Here is a 16,061-nt window from a genome sequence, read left to right as displayed (position 1 = left end):
TAAACTGGGGAGGATAACCCATACTAAAATAATGAATGCTTGTTAAATCGCTTTGCACATGCTTGCGATATTTAGAAAATGACAGAGTATGATATTATTGTATCTCGATTTGTCTTCTTTTTCTGCTTCCATGCAAGATATGTCTGACCTTCAACGCCTCCTACGCCGACGACATCCTTGTACTTGCCTTTATTGAGCACTGTTCAACAATAAGCATTTTTTTTTGCATCATGATAACGTCTCACGATATGATACATGTCAGGTGCTACCGTTCATAGTACCCGTAAGAGCGTTCATCACTTGTGCAATCACGTAAACACAAAGCGTGCGTGATAGTTTGCATATTGCGATACATAATTATATTATCTTCATGCTGTTGTCTTCCCAAGCCGCGGTAGCACATACGGGAGACCTAGTCACGGCATCCTTGACTTGCGTCACCAGCCGTGCGAGAACTGCTTTATAAATGGAGACGCGTCTGCAACTACGCCGCAACCACGGCTTCATTTTTGAGCGGCAGACTTCGCTGTGACAGTCATGCGCGTCCTCATTGCTCTTCTCATCCTCACTGCTCTTCTGGCAGTTGCTTCATCAGCCATATGTAAGTACATTTCTTACTCGCCTTCGACAAGTACCATATTTTAAAGGAATAGTCACAGTCTCACCGCAAGGGCGAGGCAATGGCTGGTATAGCAACGAAATAGGAACGTTATCAGAACTAACGAGAGCAGCTCAATCCTTTGGTGCCCGACCTGTAGTAGCTCAACAAAAGGCTGGCGTAAGGAAAAGTGGCCGCTGCAGCGAGCGAAGCGACCTTCAGGCTGTCAATCGCTTCATCGCATACTTATTTAATATTTATTTATTTATTTAATACTTTGAATGCCATTTGGGGTGTTACAGAGAGGACATTGTTGAGTTGGTTTTTGTGGCGCAAAATCGACTAAGGCTATTCTGCGCCAGACACATGGTGGGAAAAGAAAACCTATATTTAACAACACTTATGGCCCTGACTATGAACTGTGTGCTCGGCGATGACAAATGGGATATAATGGATGGTGTAGCTTGGTTGTAGAGAGGGCTAAAACAGCTACTTGCGTAAACACGTAATATATATATATATATATATATATATATATATATATATATATATATATATATATACTCTAAAATTGTGAGCGTGATGCATGGGGTGGTCAATGTGTATGGTTGGTGCGCGAGGTTATCCTATTAAAACCGTGAAGGCGTGTACCTAGCACTACTGCCCTGCCAGCGCCCTCATATCCAAGGGCCGGGAGGCAAATTTCAAATTCCTGCTGCAGCCAGGGCCTCTCCGGAGAGGCCGTGCTACAGGTCGCATTAGTTGAGTTCTGCTAGTCTGTTACAGGTAGCTAGTTCGTCGTAATTAAAGCTTATTTAGCAATTCTGCTTCACCTAAAAAGCTGATCACATTAGTCAAGGGTATTACCGCTCATATCCTAAGATTAACATTGGATGAAATGGAATTTTTAGCCTGTTTTTTTTTCTTAACGGTTCCATATGTGGGCATGCTATTAAAATGCGTACTGTTGTCAGTTGCTCAATGCATTTGTCGCATGTTGCTGGTTCTTCATCTGCCAGGAGATAATTATGTGTGACGTGTGTATGGCCTATTCGAAGTCGGCACAGTACTACATCGATAAAACGTTCTTGATGAAAACAAGTCTTCCATTCACCGAGGACAGGTTTATTAGGTGAAGTTTTTTGTTTCGTTTCGATTTCCATTCATGCTGCCAATGAGAGGTGATGGCCCGGCGAACTGCTTTAATTCCATCCCTAACAGGTACGTTGATTTTTGAAACACGCAGCTCTTTTGCCGATGCTGCTACTTGGTCCGCCCTTTCATGACCTGGGATCCAAACGTGACTCGGGACCCAACAGAAGTGTTTGGCGTGGAAGTCAGTGAGGTGAGATAACATGTTTAAAATATCACCTATAAATGGCTCATACTGAGATATCGAATTGAAGGCTCTCAGAGCACTTCAAGAATCTGTAAAAATTATCGCTTTCTTATGTTTTGAGCTTATGATATTCCGTACTGCCATCCACAAGACATAGCACTATGCAATATAGATAGACACAAAATATGGTAGTCTTGCTACCTGCTCGCGTATTCCTCCTACCACGCTGCTTCCAACATTCGCAGACGTGTTCGAACCATCAATATAAAATTCTTCGTAAGTGTGGTACGTTTGTTGTAGCGTGTGGAATTCCTGCAGTATATATTCACGTGGGGTGTGTTGTTTTTAATATGTTTTAGTGAGAAATCAAGGTATTTGGAGAGGTCACTCCAGGGAGCTAATCTGGCTGGTCTTCTGTCGACGGAGAGTGCTTCATCAGGGACCTTCAGGGCGCGAAATTTTTCTTCAAATCTAAGTGTTAGTGCTCTAATGGTGTTTGGCTTGTTCGTGTAGTGTATTCGTTGGTCAGAGCGTGTGGTGATGCTGTATCATATATGGTCTGGTGAAGAACGAACTATGAAGACCTATGTAAACATCACTTGCGTTCCTCTGTATTCCAAGGGTGGTTCATTACTTGCGGAGTACAAGCCAGGAATGGGCGAGGTCCGGTAGGCACCTGTTGCTAGGCGTATCCCTTTGTTATGGACAGGATCTAGGCGCTTGAAGTACGAGCATCTTGCCGAACCCTAGATTATGCTACCGTAGTGTAGTTTACTACGCGCCAACGAACGGTAGATGCGTAGGAGGCATTTACGGTCGGAACCCCATCGCTTCCGAGACAAGACTTTGAGGTCATTGAGAGCCTTATTGGCTTTAACCTATAGATTATCAATGTGTAACAGAAAGCTCAGCTTCTTACCAAATACGACCCCCAAAAACTTTTGTTCCTCTTTTACTGCCCATAATGTTTAGTTTTGTTTAAAGACGGGGTCTAGTTGCAAGCCTTGTTTGCGAGAGAACGCCACGGCAAGTCTTTTCCTCTGAAAAGCGGAAGCCGTTTTTGTTAGCCCATTGGATTAGCCTGTTTTGTGCAATTTTAGTCTGCCGTTCGCACGTCGCCATGTTAGATGACCGGCATGCAAATTGGAAATCATCAACGTAAAGTGAGCGCATAAGGGTGGATAGTATGACCTGGTTCACAGAGTTCATTATGACGATAAAGAGGTTTGTGCTTAAGACACAGCCCTGAGGCACACCGTTTTCCTGAGTAAATGAACGTGAAAGTGTTCAGCCAAAACGAAACTGAAACGTTCGGTCTGCTAGAAGGTCGGACAAGCAGTTCGGCATCTTTCCGCGGATTCCTAGATCCTCCAGGTCTCGTAAGATGCCACATTTCCAGGTCGTGTCATGTGCCTTTTCAAGATCGAAAAATACAGCTAAGCAGTGCTGCTTGTGCAAAAAAGCTCCTGATACTATATGTTCAAGGCGGAGGAGATGGTAGCTGAACATCCTTTCTTATAACCACATTGATGGACATTTAATAAGTAATCGGTTTCAAGGCCTCACGTTAATGATGCTTTCGTAGGATTTTGCTATGCACCTTGTGAGTGCTATGGGCCTGTAGCTGGTTGGTAATGTAGGATCTTTTCCAACTTTCACAAAGGGAATGACAGAAGCTTTTTTCTGATCTGTTGGCATTTTTCCAGTCCCCCAAATAGCGTTAAAGAAGTGCCAGAATGCTACAGAGAGGAGTGGTGTTACCAATTCAAAATGGCAGTCGAATGATGCGTGATCAGGGTTGCTCACATTAGAGGCAGGGAGGTTGTTCTATTCAGATTGTGTCTTAGGAACGTAGGAGTGAAGGTACAGGGGTGGTCAAAAGTTTCGAGGCCGCAACGCTCGGCCGAGGAGCGGCATCTCGCTGCTAGCTCGGCGCTGTTATCGCAATCACGCCTTGGCACACGCTAGCGTCGAGCGTGTGCGTGGATGGGGTGTGCATCCCACTGCCTTTCTTGCTCTCCTTGATAAGAAAGTAAGGTATAAACTTGGTTCGTCATGTTCCCTCACTGTTCGCTCCTCGAATTTTACTACTTAAAGGGCTTGATATGTTAAGGCGTTGACAAAATTGCACTTTTATTGAATACGCGGCGTATGCAAGCCATGACGCGGTGCAGGAGCCGATCGAAGAGGCGATGGTCAGAATGCATTACTTCACTTTACCGCTCCCAGAGAGCGACACCACGCCGCCGACAAAGAGCACTGTGAGAGGCAATCGTGAGGTATAAAAGGCACGTTTCTCAAGCCTCCAGGGTGTGAGAAGGTAGCGCAGTAGATAGCGTGCCCGGCATCTGTTGTCGCGGACTGAGAGGGCATGGGTTCGACATCAATTGATGGAACTTTTTTCTTAATTTTTCTTTGCCGTCTGATGGTGTGCATTTTTCCGGCGTCATTTCCGTAACGGAAATACGTCACTGAAGTCTTGGTGGACCACGGCATAAAACACTTTGGTGTTAAAATACTTCGCTAGAAATATTTGCGATGGTGCTCACTGTATTCTTTCCCGGTTTTTCATATTTAGGCTGCGGGGAGAAGGCTGCGAGTCGATGCAGAGGACGCTTCATGAAGTGGACCTACAACAATGAGACGAACAAGTGTAAAAGAATTATCTGGGGCGGTTGTGGAAATAATGAATGCAACGTCTTCCGAACGGAAGTGAATGCCAGAATAACTGCAAACGGCCTCGCGATAAAGCAGAATGAGCACCTTGAAGCCTTCTCGCTCCGGTATAAGTGTAGCAATAAAATGTTGCGGTAATGTAAAAAAATTGTCGTGCTGTAACTGTTAGGTTGCTGTATTGGCATGCTACACTCCTCCAGTACTGCGCATGCGCTGACATGGTGACAAGTTACTTCTTATGTAAAAAAGCATCTTTCAACGATATTTCAGCATCGAAAGCAAACGTAATCACATATCTTCGCATTGTCTGTGGTCATTTTTTGTGCTCTCGCCTATCTTGCATTCCAGAGAATTACCAATGTTTTTCAAGACTGGAAACCAAGAGGTCTATGGCAAAATCAACACGCTCGTAGAAAAGCCTCCAAACATGACGTCTACCGTAAAAGCGCGAAGGCTGCATGCAAAGATTCATTTTTTCCCTGCCGTTTATTCACATGAACTGCCTCCTTTTTTTCTCTTTTTCCGACAAAGGAGTTACATTGCTAGGCTATAAAGAACACAGTTACTCACTTGGTTTGACTGGTAACACAAAGGCGCTGTGATTTTGTGCATGGGCTCTGCAGATTATGAAATATTTTATTTTCCCCTTTCTTCCGTAATCCTTTCTGAACGTCCCTTATTATAGTATTATGAATCTTCTACCTAGGGAAAGGCTGATAGAATTTAATACTGCAGAGACAGGTGCGTAGCTAGGAATGTGAACATTAGTACTAGTGCTAAATACGGCAATGGATATACCGGGAGTTTTTTTTTTTTTAGAAAATACAGATTTTTTATAAAAATCCAATCACAGTAAGGCTCCTGTAGTTTTCGCACACGAACTCCCCGTAGACGTGGTCATACGTTGCCGCGGTTAAAACGACAAATTTGCGACTAATTAACATCAGCTCGTTAATTAACTTTTTAATTATTGACTTCAGGGCACGTGTTTATATTGCAAGGTTGTAGTGTGTGCCAATTTATGGCATACCCAATTTTTAGAAATCCTAGACGACCTGCGTAGTTCCAGATATTCGTAATCGAATTTCGAGGCCGAAATCGAAACTGATCGCACCCGGCGCGCACGAAGCGTGACCGTTCGGCTACGTCAGACCGGAACTACCCGTCACATGGGAGTGTCAAAATTTGAATGAAGGCGCGCCGCAGCCGTCTGTTTTGCGCGAACACTCTCCACAAACACATCTATCACGTTCGATGGGCTTCGCTGAGGGCTTTCGTAGTTCGATAGCGTCGCAGTCCTTGCCTCGTGAACTGCGACGACTAGTTTTCCTGCTCGCGTGGGACTGGATGTGGCCGCACCGGTGATAGTAAGTGGCGTCGTGGCGACGGTGAATGGCGGGTAGCTGGAGCTGAGCGAGACGGCGGTGACATAGGCTGCGATGAATCATAATACGGGTGGCTTAACTGGCGGGGGATGGTTGTGACGACTCGAAGCGGCTGCAAGCGATTTCAATAGCGGGCGACGTGGCCGGCGCAACCGCACGCAAAGCAGATTGGGCGGTTGTCAGTGTGCCATCGGTTTGCCGTGGTAGGTCCCTCCATGGCGCAGGATGCGGTAGACGCCGCAGCTGCTGATATTACTGCTTGGCAGGTTGCAGTTGTGGCCTAGGGATGACGTCGGCGTACGCAGCCGACACACTCGCTTCGAAGGCCTGAGGCCCGGCGACGGCTTCGGCACAAGTGGAGCAGCCACAGGAATTGCTTGGGGAAGCCTGGCTACAAATTGCGCGTAATTGAGCAGCGCAAGCGCCGGAGGGGGCTGGCGGTATTCCGGCACGACCTCCGCGATTTCCTGGTGAATAACTCGGCGTAAGGGAGGCAGCAATGTGGCCGACGGCTGTTAAACATGCAGCGGGTGAGGGAAGGCCAGTAGAGAGAACTGGCAGGCAATTTTCACACGCACTTGAGAGGCAACTTGATCTCGGCGAGCAAGGCGGGGTGATCAGAAATGGCCGACAAGCCAGCGAGATCGGCGTCGCGTGATGGATGTAGACGGGTCAGCAACCGCTGCCGGCGCAGCTCCTCGTAGCTTTTGCAGAGTGTGATCACCTCTATCACAGTACGAGGGTTTTTGGCGAGCAGCATGGTGAAGGCATCGTCGTCGATGCCTTCCATAACGTTGCGGATCTTGTCAGACTCAGACATGGTTGCGTCGGCTCTGTTCCACAAGTCGAGGACGTCTTCGATGTAACTCGTAAAACACTCTCCGGTCTGCTGAGCTCATTCACGTAGACGCTGTTCGGCGTCCAGTTTACGAACGGCAGGGCAGCCAAACACGCTGATAATGGCGGTTTTGAAATCAGACCACGTGGGGCAAATCGGTTTCGTGCTTGTTGTACCACAGGCTTGCCACGCCCACGAGGTAGAAAACCAAGTTGCTCAAGTTGCTTGCCTTGTCTTATTTGCGGGTACACTCACGCGCTTGTAAATTGCGAGCCAGTGCACCACGTCGGTGCCACCCGCGCTGGTGAAGACGTCGCGGATGCGGGGGACACCGGGGCATGCTGTCGGTGCAGGAGGAGGCGTTTGCTGGGCGGCGTCTTGAGGCATTATCGATGGCACGGTGCGGGATCGAAGCGCCAGGGGCATCGAACGGGGACTTAAGCTGGTTTGACAGCGCCGCACTCTGCACCAAATTATAAAGTCGTTTATTGACGGCACTAGGCGACGTGCACAACGGCGACAGTCAAGACGGAGCGCAGACTCAGCACGAGGGGCGTGCTTTCGGAGAGGAGCCGAAGAGGACGACCCACTAGAAGGCGCTCGAGAGGACGACCCATTAGAGAGTCCCAACGCTTCGCTACAGCATATATACTTAGATACCACGGACTACTATGGCTTTCGAACATAACAAAAAGCTAGCCCATGTTTTATTCTATTGATATGTGGGTATTACGTTCCTGAAACGCCGAACAACACAATCGACGCGGCCGAATACACCATAAGCGAGGTATGAAATAAATGCACAACATTCGTGCCCCGCAAGACCTGCGCACTCGTCTGTGCAGCATGCTGTGACAACCTATAAAGGGTAACAGTTACCAGCAACGCGGTAGGCATATATAGACAACGTAAGTAGAATGAGGATAATAGCAGATCAGGAAAGGGTGCGTCAGGTTGTGCTGCCGGATCAACCGAGGATTTCCTCACCATGGTTGGCGTATACTGAAGATCCGACAAGCACAACGTTGACGAGAAGGAAGAAAATGAATAAAGGGTGTAAGGAGTGAGAAAACGAGAAGGAAATCTGACTTCAAGTTTAACGTGGAATGATTGTCTGGACGTGAGGGAATTGTTTTTGGGTGTACGAACATGCGCTGCCATCTTTTTGTTTGTGAGAAGCTGTTCGAAAAGACGCTAAGCGACCTCATTCACTCTTTTCTCTTAGGATGATTAAAAAGCGGGATTGTAATTGAGAATCTCAAGGCCAATAACAAAGATTGCCACATGCTACCGTTTCCTTGCCGCAATAAATAATATAAAGTTAATGCCGCACGTCTCTGTAGCCCAGCGAGGGAATCGGAACCTTTCCTGTCGCTCTGCTTAATTGTCGGGAGCTACTCGCACCAGAGTTTTCAAGCTCGAGCTGAGTTCTGTTCCACACTATAATTGAACTGGTGTTTATCCGGTTGTTAACGACAGAGTAGTGGGCAGCTTGAACAAAACTCAGGCCAGCCGGAGGTGTAGGTGTAAGCATCGAGGAGGTGTAGGAATTATCTTTCTAGGAGGGAAATGGTTCGTGTCGAATGGGTGCGCACCACGAAGTGAAGCTTTGTACAGGACTTCTGTACCGTCCATAAAGCACGCTATTATATGCAGGATGTACAAAGCCGGTGGCCACGAATAGATGAACATGTCAGCATGCGACTACAGCAATCGCTGCTGTGACAACGGGTCTGTGGGCAAGTTCGTGAGCTGTCGCATAAAACAAGCAGCAGGGGGAATGTGTTTGTGGAGTGGTTTACGTGTTATTTTGTGCAGCCTTTGAAGGCGCACGGCGGCCATCACAAAGTCATCTACACTCACTCTCGTAGAGAGAAAAGGCGTGCCTCCTTGACTTGGGTCAGTCGGTTAGGCATGCTCCAAAACCAGCCTGGCAACGGACAAGAACAACACAACAACGAGAAGCGCTCGCTTCGAACCATAACGCCACATGCCATCATATTTGAAACACCAGCTTTGCCACCTACACGCTTCGGCGTGAAGAAAAAAAGGCTTTTCTGGCTTGGAACTGGGGGAGGACGTCACCTCCTGGCTGTCTCGTTTCGCCTGCGAAATTACTGGTGGAGGTGAAGGGTACAACTAATTTGGCTCCCAAGGGTCAGCTGTCACTTCTAGCACCTTGTAGACAGCCACAGCAAGAAGCAGTTGCCGCCTGCAAAGACTGTCACCCCACCTCACCCCCCAATCCGGTCCCTTGTCGTCTAGCCTTGAAAGGATGTCAACCACGACTACAAGCCAGGGGAAACAAGCCCACGGTGCCCATTCTTTTCCTTTCTCGCATATTTTTCATGCGCCACAGACACCAGGACCGTTCCACGGAGACATTTCTGAAAGTGCTGATAACTAGCTCGACCATTTCGGTATGGTTGCAAGCATCAACAAATGATACGATGTTCGCACGCTCTGGAGTGTTTACTTCTTGTTGGCAAATTGCGCAAGAACGTGGTACGAGAACGGCGAGGGTTCCTTTGCGAAATGGTAACAGTTTAGCCAGCAGCTCCGCGACACGTTCCGCAACTCCGAAGGAAAGGAGAGAGCTGTACAGAGCATCTAGTCCAGGAACCAGCGCACGAACAAGAGAGCTTTGATGTGTGTCGAGGACATGCTCCGACTTTTCAGGCGCGAAGACCCCGTCATGTCAGAGGAGAAGCTGCGGCATTTGGTGCGAGGAATGAAAGCACAGCTTTTCGCCAAACTCGTACGCAATCCACAAAGAACCGTGCTTGAGTTAATGAGTGAGGCAACCACGATGAAGCGTACTCGCCAGCAGCGGTCGTAACAGTGCGAATACCACGACATCGCGGCTAATGCGTGCTCTATCGGGTCTGACAGCTAGACGCAGGTCCTCGAGGACCTCATACGAAGTGTCGTGCGGAACTAACTACGGCGAATTCAAGCAATGAGACCCCAACCACCACTGACAGTACTCGTGGACGTCATCAGAAACGAAATGGGACAGGCGGTCGCACCACTCGCACCACTAAGGCCTGACCTAAGGTCCCTGTTCTAACATATGCGACGGCACTGAGATATCCTTCGCCACCAGTTATAGGTCCCATCATGCGAACAGTAGGCCTGGCTACTCATTTATTCGTGGACAATACTTTGAATCCGCCACCTCGCTCAAGCTTAGCGAACGCACCCATATATCTGCCATCTGGAGACAGAGCGCTGGTAAGGCAAGCGTGCGGCGCACGTCGGATAACCGTCCACACTACTGCCGCTGTGGTGCAGCGGGTCACGTCTTTCGCACCTGTCAGAACAGTCAACTATGTCTCCGTGGCTTCCACCCTGATGCTCGGCGCCCACGCTAGGGTGAGCGCCGCCGCAAGATCGAAGCGCATCTGAGAGGCCAGTGAATTCGACTGAATCCTCCCGCTGGTCTAATGCACCTGTCTTGTTTCGCTCACAACATTATATATGTAATAAAACACACAACTTTATATTTAGGCACTCCTCACTGGTGCGAAATCCACGAATATGAGTACAACGAAGCGAAAGCAGGTGGGGGGGGGGGGGGTAGGGCAAGTGGAGAGAATGAATTATGACCACATTGAGTTCCTTAAAGCCCACATTACCTAAGCACACGTGTTTTGTTTTGTTTGTTTTTTCATGTGGCCACTAGGGCCGGGAATCGTACCCGCGTCCACGAGCTTACCAACGCGACACAGCCCCTGAGCTGCCACAGCGGATTATACGCACTGCTTATGAGATGAAATAGCTACTGCCTCAATAGTTCAAGTAGCCAAGCATGAAGAGGAGTAAAATACACCTTATACAACCCGCTAGTGGCTGCGCAATGCTGTCCACGTGGCTCTGAGGATACCTCCAAAATAATCAAATGTGGCAGGTGCAAAGACTGAAGACGGGTGCCCTCGCGCACTCCGCAACTGCACATTCAGTACGCCAGTCGTGCAGTACAAATCTCGGAGAAAAGCGGCAGCACGAAGTGCTCGCACCCCGCTCTTGATCGCAACAGCGAGGGCGTGCAGCAGCGAGGTCATTCACCTCGCTCTTGATCGCAAGCATCTGAGGTCATGTCATGGTATACTTGTCGATAAGCTTAATAAGTAGTCGAATGTGTAACGATTGTCGTACGACCTATGACCAGTAATACTACAAACCTCACTTCGTGTAACTACCAGATAAATTATCGTCTACTAATATTTCGAATAGAAATAAATTATCCAAGGCGATTATTTTACGTGGTCCGCAGCGATGTAGTTGATACGCAACGACTTTGTCTTGTATAGAATGCGCCCCTAATAGTGAGGAGCGTTATCTATTGTACCGAAGCAATTTTTGAGGCAAACGGACCCCCGTATTCACAAACAAGCTTCGGCTCTCAGTTCGTCCTTCACCTGATCGAGGTCGTCCCAGCACCACTGCTCCACTGAAAATGACGCCGTGCTTCTCAAGAATTTCTGAAGATTATCGCTGATATGTACTTACGCATTCTGCCTAGAGACAACGCTCCCATCGACTTTCTCAAGTCGAAGTAGGGCGTTGAGTGAAGGGACGTTCTAGAATACGGGGGTGACAAGTCTTAAGAGATAGACGCCAAGCTGGCGACATATGAAGCCAACAAAGTAGCGGATCCAATTTCTTAGTTGGTCCAGATTGTTTGCGAGTAGTCATTCACTGCTCAGTCGGTGTTGCTTGTATGTGAATATAGCACCGTGAATTTGTTTCGTTTCTGTTTTTTTTTACTGTGTCTTACTGTGAGGCCTTCTATGCGACACACGCTCTACTGGAAAGAAATCTACAAAGCACTGCATCTTTGATACTTTATTGTGGCTTCATAGTCGCTGCACCTTTGTCTATTGTCGTAGTGAGTATGTCCTTCAAGGCTCTCTGGCGTTCATCTTCGTCGACCTGAAGATCTACCTGCTCCAAACATGCAGCGGCAATCTTGAATCTGCAAAGAGTGACAAGAACCACGTTTTGACTCACTTTCGCTCCACCAAGCCAACTATGCAACTACCAGAACATGCCTGAATAAACTAGCTCAACGCGGCTTCTTGCGTCAGCCTAGGACTTCAAAAGATGGGCTCACACCTACAAGCGAAGCTTTCTGTGACACGCCTTTGCTAAAACTTGACGCGAGATTCGTGAAGTTGTAGCACGAGCCGAAATTTATGAAGTTCCAGGATGTTTCAGCAACGGTGGCCGATATCGTTGGACCTTATGGGACGCGTGTTATTTGCTTCGTTACGCTGCCACTCCGTGAAAGACAGGGAGCGGCAAATTCATTTCACGGTTTTAACGGCCGACTGCAATTAGGCGGAAAGGCAGGTAATAATAATGTCCCAAAACCAAGATATGATTATGAGAGACGCCGTAGTGGAGGGCTCCGGAAATTTCGACCACCTGGGGTTCTTTAACGTGCACCTAAATCTTAGTACGCGGGCCTCAAACATTTTCGCCTCCACCGAAAATGCAGCCGCCGCGGCCGGGATTCGATCCCGCGACCTTCGGGTCAGCAGTCGAGCGCCATAACCACTAGACCACCGTGGCGGGGGCGGAAAGGCAGGTGCTCAAACCAGTCATAATTTGCAACGAAGAAATGTCGCGCTGCAACCCCCCGTGTTGAGCTGGACACAATGCCCTACACGCATCCAGTAGGTAGTCTAATAAGTCTGAGAAGAAAAAATATATATATATACTCACGGTCTTGAAGCACAGGATGGTACAGCCGCCGGTACTAACGACAACATGAGCCTGACTGCGAAGCTGTATAAGAAACCAATGTTTATTTCCTTTATGTATTTCACAATAAAAGCTCTGCCTTTCATCACGCTTGTGCCTTATGCATCATTCGTGGCCGCCAGGTGGCGGCCGCCTTTGTTCGAGCGTGCGGCGTCCCTCACGACCTCACCCGCAACACCACAACATCCTCAGCGCTTTCGGTCTCGGCGTCTTCACCTCGCAGTGACTACGACACGCGTGTCGAACTATTTCTTGCGCCCGTCGCTCACACCCGACCAACTGCCCCTCACTTGTCGCCTACGGCTTTCGTGCTGATGATGAACGAGTTCCCCCACGACCACGACGATCACGAGGCCCACAACCAGAAGCTCCCAGGCCGCAGCAATATGGTGTATCGTATCCTTAACCCACACGAGCACCAGATCTTTTGCCGATCGCGACCGACCAGCTGACTACCATTACCAGCCGTGTCGAGGCGCAGCCCTGTCCTCCGCAGCTTCCCCCCTGCTCGTGCATTCTTGCCTGTCAAGTGCGCGCTTCAGCCAAGGAATGTTGACTTGCGCAGCATGTGCGACCTTCTTACCACCCGTTCTTCAGCTGGCGTCGCAGCATTTCAATATTCCTACTTTTCGCGCGGATCGCGTCGGCTGAGAGACCGCTTTCAATGTAACCTCGGCCCTGTGGGCTCCTGCTCGACAAGATGGTAATGGGCAACATGGAGAGAAATTCGGAGCCGTTTTGCGTTTGTTCCCACTGCCGACGAGTTGTCAAAGCATCCGCAGTCAACTACATCAACCAGCATGATGTGCGATGGACTTTTGTGACCCATAGAGTACTTGCAATCGGTGCTCCATTGAATGAGCCAGGTCGTACTGACGCGTTATGCTTTCGAGGTCAACTGAACACTTTTCTAGATGCATGACAACGTGCACGTACACCCGCACTTACAGCTTCTTCAACCTGTTGGTCGTCATGATTCATTCGGCATACATCTGCCGTCTTGCTCCCATCACAAGCTGTTTCTCAACACTTCCCGACGTCACGTCGCACTCAAGTTGCTGTTCTTGGAGCTTCCATCCAGAATTTCCTTCGATGCAAGCAGTGCTCGCATGCTACTGGAACTCACGACCCGCAGTGACGGCAGACTTTCTTCATGCACGGCAGTTCTGCCCTCCGCATAGAGTCCGCAGCAAAGTGCGTCAAAACAAACTAAGCACTACTTGTGCTCAAAACAAACCCCACCTATTGAGCCGGGGCTCTGTGGTGGCACGGCGGTTTCAGCGACAACGAACTACCGCGAATAAGCGGGAGCCCAACAACAAAACGCTGCTCTTGCGTTTGAACGTAGCAGCGAGTTCTCTTCTTGGTCGTATGTTTATACCTATATCTACTGTAACTACTGGTTGCCAGTTCATCTGCGCGGTTTCGTACTTGCTTGCTGCGTTTGCTTCTCTGCATGGCTTCAAAATAACCTCGTTGTTAGGCCAGCCACCTAATATATTTTCATTGTTAAAAGAACTCATTGGCCAACTTTCACACACCTAGTGGCATCCGTTCGCTGTATAAAGAATGTGGAGGATCCCAAGCGTTCTCATGCCCAACGTTGACACACCACAGCTGCAAGAGTTCCTCTATCGTTTGAACTTCGCTCGTCGTTTTCTTTCGAATATTGTGGACATGTCAGGCTCAGCCTACTCGTCCCAACGTGGGAGCAGCCCACTGTGCGCTAGTCGCGTCTCTCAGGACAGTTTAATAAAGTTTGACCAAAGAGCCAACCTTCCCTTTACTTTCTCAAGTGTGCACCCCATCTTACATCAGCGAAAGGTACGCCTGCCGCCAGTGAGGCATTAGGTTTATGATCTTTGACGTCCCCAAGCGATTCAGGCTATGAGAAGCCGTAGTAGACGGCTCCGGACCGTTTAGGCCATCTGGGGTTCTTTAATGTGCAGTGACGTCGCAGAGTGCACGGGCCTCTAGCATTGCGCCTCTATGATGAGTGAATCGTAGCTGCCAAGAACGTTGTCGCTCACTCAGCGCTCACGTTATTCCACTGCGCCGGGCGCTGTTCACATCAATTTGGCTCTTCACGTCCACAGCGGTTTTTTCCAAAGCTCCTGCTACCGCATACGCTACAGTATATTCGCTCGGGAGATTTTCGATAGGCACCTTGCCATGCGGCACTTCACGGCTTGGAGTGCACATTGGAGACCACGATTTGTTCACATCTTCATGGACCATTGCCAACTCACTCATTCTTTTCATGGGAACCCACTCCCAGAGAGATTCGCCACTTCAATTTTATCTGAAAATACATGATTCACTTGCATTATAATACACGCCCTGCTAACACTTCAGCATATGCCTTTTCTCAAGTAGCCAAGTATCCCTTCGAGGAAAAGCCCACGCGAATGCCTCCATTACCAGCGAGCGTGAAAACCCGACATACAAAGTCACCGACAAACATTCTTTACCTGGCAGGCATGCACTGCGACCACGCGCACATCGGCTTATTCATGCCGCTATGCCTGGTACACCCTCCATTGTGAACCGTAACAGCGGCTGTTCCCTGCAACTAGCTAGCGTCAATGTCAGCACTGGAAGCTGATTTTCCCGTTTGCGCTTTCCAAGCGTTATCAGCGACGCTGTACGTCAATTCCAGTTCGACCTTTCCTGTGGACTGTCCAACCTCCTTGGTGCCAAGGCTTCACAACACCCCATCACCTCTTCGCCAATGGTATGCGGAACGGCTGCATCGTCAGCTCAAGGATATTCTCGTAACCTGTGATGTCAGTGCCTGCTGGGTTGCCGAGTTTTGCTTTGTTGTTCACCGCATCCGCTATACATTTAAGGAGGAACCCGGTACATGGCAGCTGAGATGGTTTACTGCACAAGCCTGCCACTACCCGGCGAACTATTCGTCCCACTGCCTTTAGCGCCGCGCTTAGCTAGCAGGACTATGAGAACATCTGAGGGCGCTTCTTCAGCGACTGCGGTCGGCTCCTTCATGGGCGCGCTCGACTGAAGACTTGTCGGCAGAGACCTCCTCACGTCGAACCACGTTTCTCCCGCAAGGAAGGCATCATACAGTCCCTCACAGCCCGTTATGACTGGCCGTTTATTGTTCTTCATTCATGGCCGTTGATAGCCGTCTTTACTAACTCCAGATCACACCGAACCATGTTTGCATGGAACCCGATACTCATGAACGCCACATGACGACTCTGCCTCTTTGCTGCCTTTGGCATCAAAATAACAGTCAGTCAGCTCAAAAACTCTTTAGCGGGGTGCGCCTCTTAGCGTACCAATGGTTGGGCTGTTTGTTCCCCCTTCTTGAACAGAGGGGTGAGGTCAGGAATTAAACTTGTTCCGTCTTCCTCAATCTTATTCACACTTGGCAGTGACCTGCATCACTTTTGGTCTCCTTTGAGCCGTGCGTCCAGGCGAAAACATCCACTG

General features: G+C 48.9%; 1 long non-coding RNA gene across 1 annotated transcript; it reads left to right on the top strand.

Annotated features, from left to right (window-relative positions):
• Positions 1–503: 503 nt before the first annotated feature.
• On the top strand, positions 504–4,742 carry LOC119402834 (uncharacterized). The gene is made up of 3 exons (XR_005185953.2): positions 504–601; positions 1,845–1,943; positions 4,516–4,742. It is a non-coding gene; the product is annotated as an uncharacterized LOC119402834 (long non-coding RNA).
• Positions 4,743–16,061: the final 11,319 nt, after the last annotated feature.

Source organism: Rhipicephalus sanguineus, chromosome 8 (genome assembly GCF_013339695.2).
Source record: "Rhipicephalus sanguineus isolate Rsan-2018 chromosome 8, BIME_Rsan_1.4, whole genome shotgun sequence".
NCBI classification, from domain to species: Eukaryota; Metazoa; Arthropoda; class Arachnida; order Ixodida; family Ixodidae; genus Rhipicephalus; species Rhipicephalus sanguineus.
This window is presented reverse-complemented; position numbering and strand designations above follow the sequence as displayed.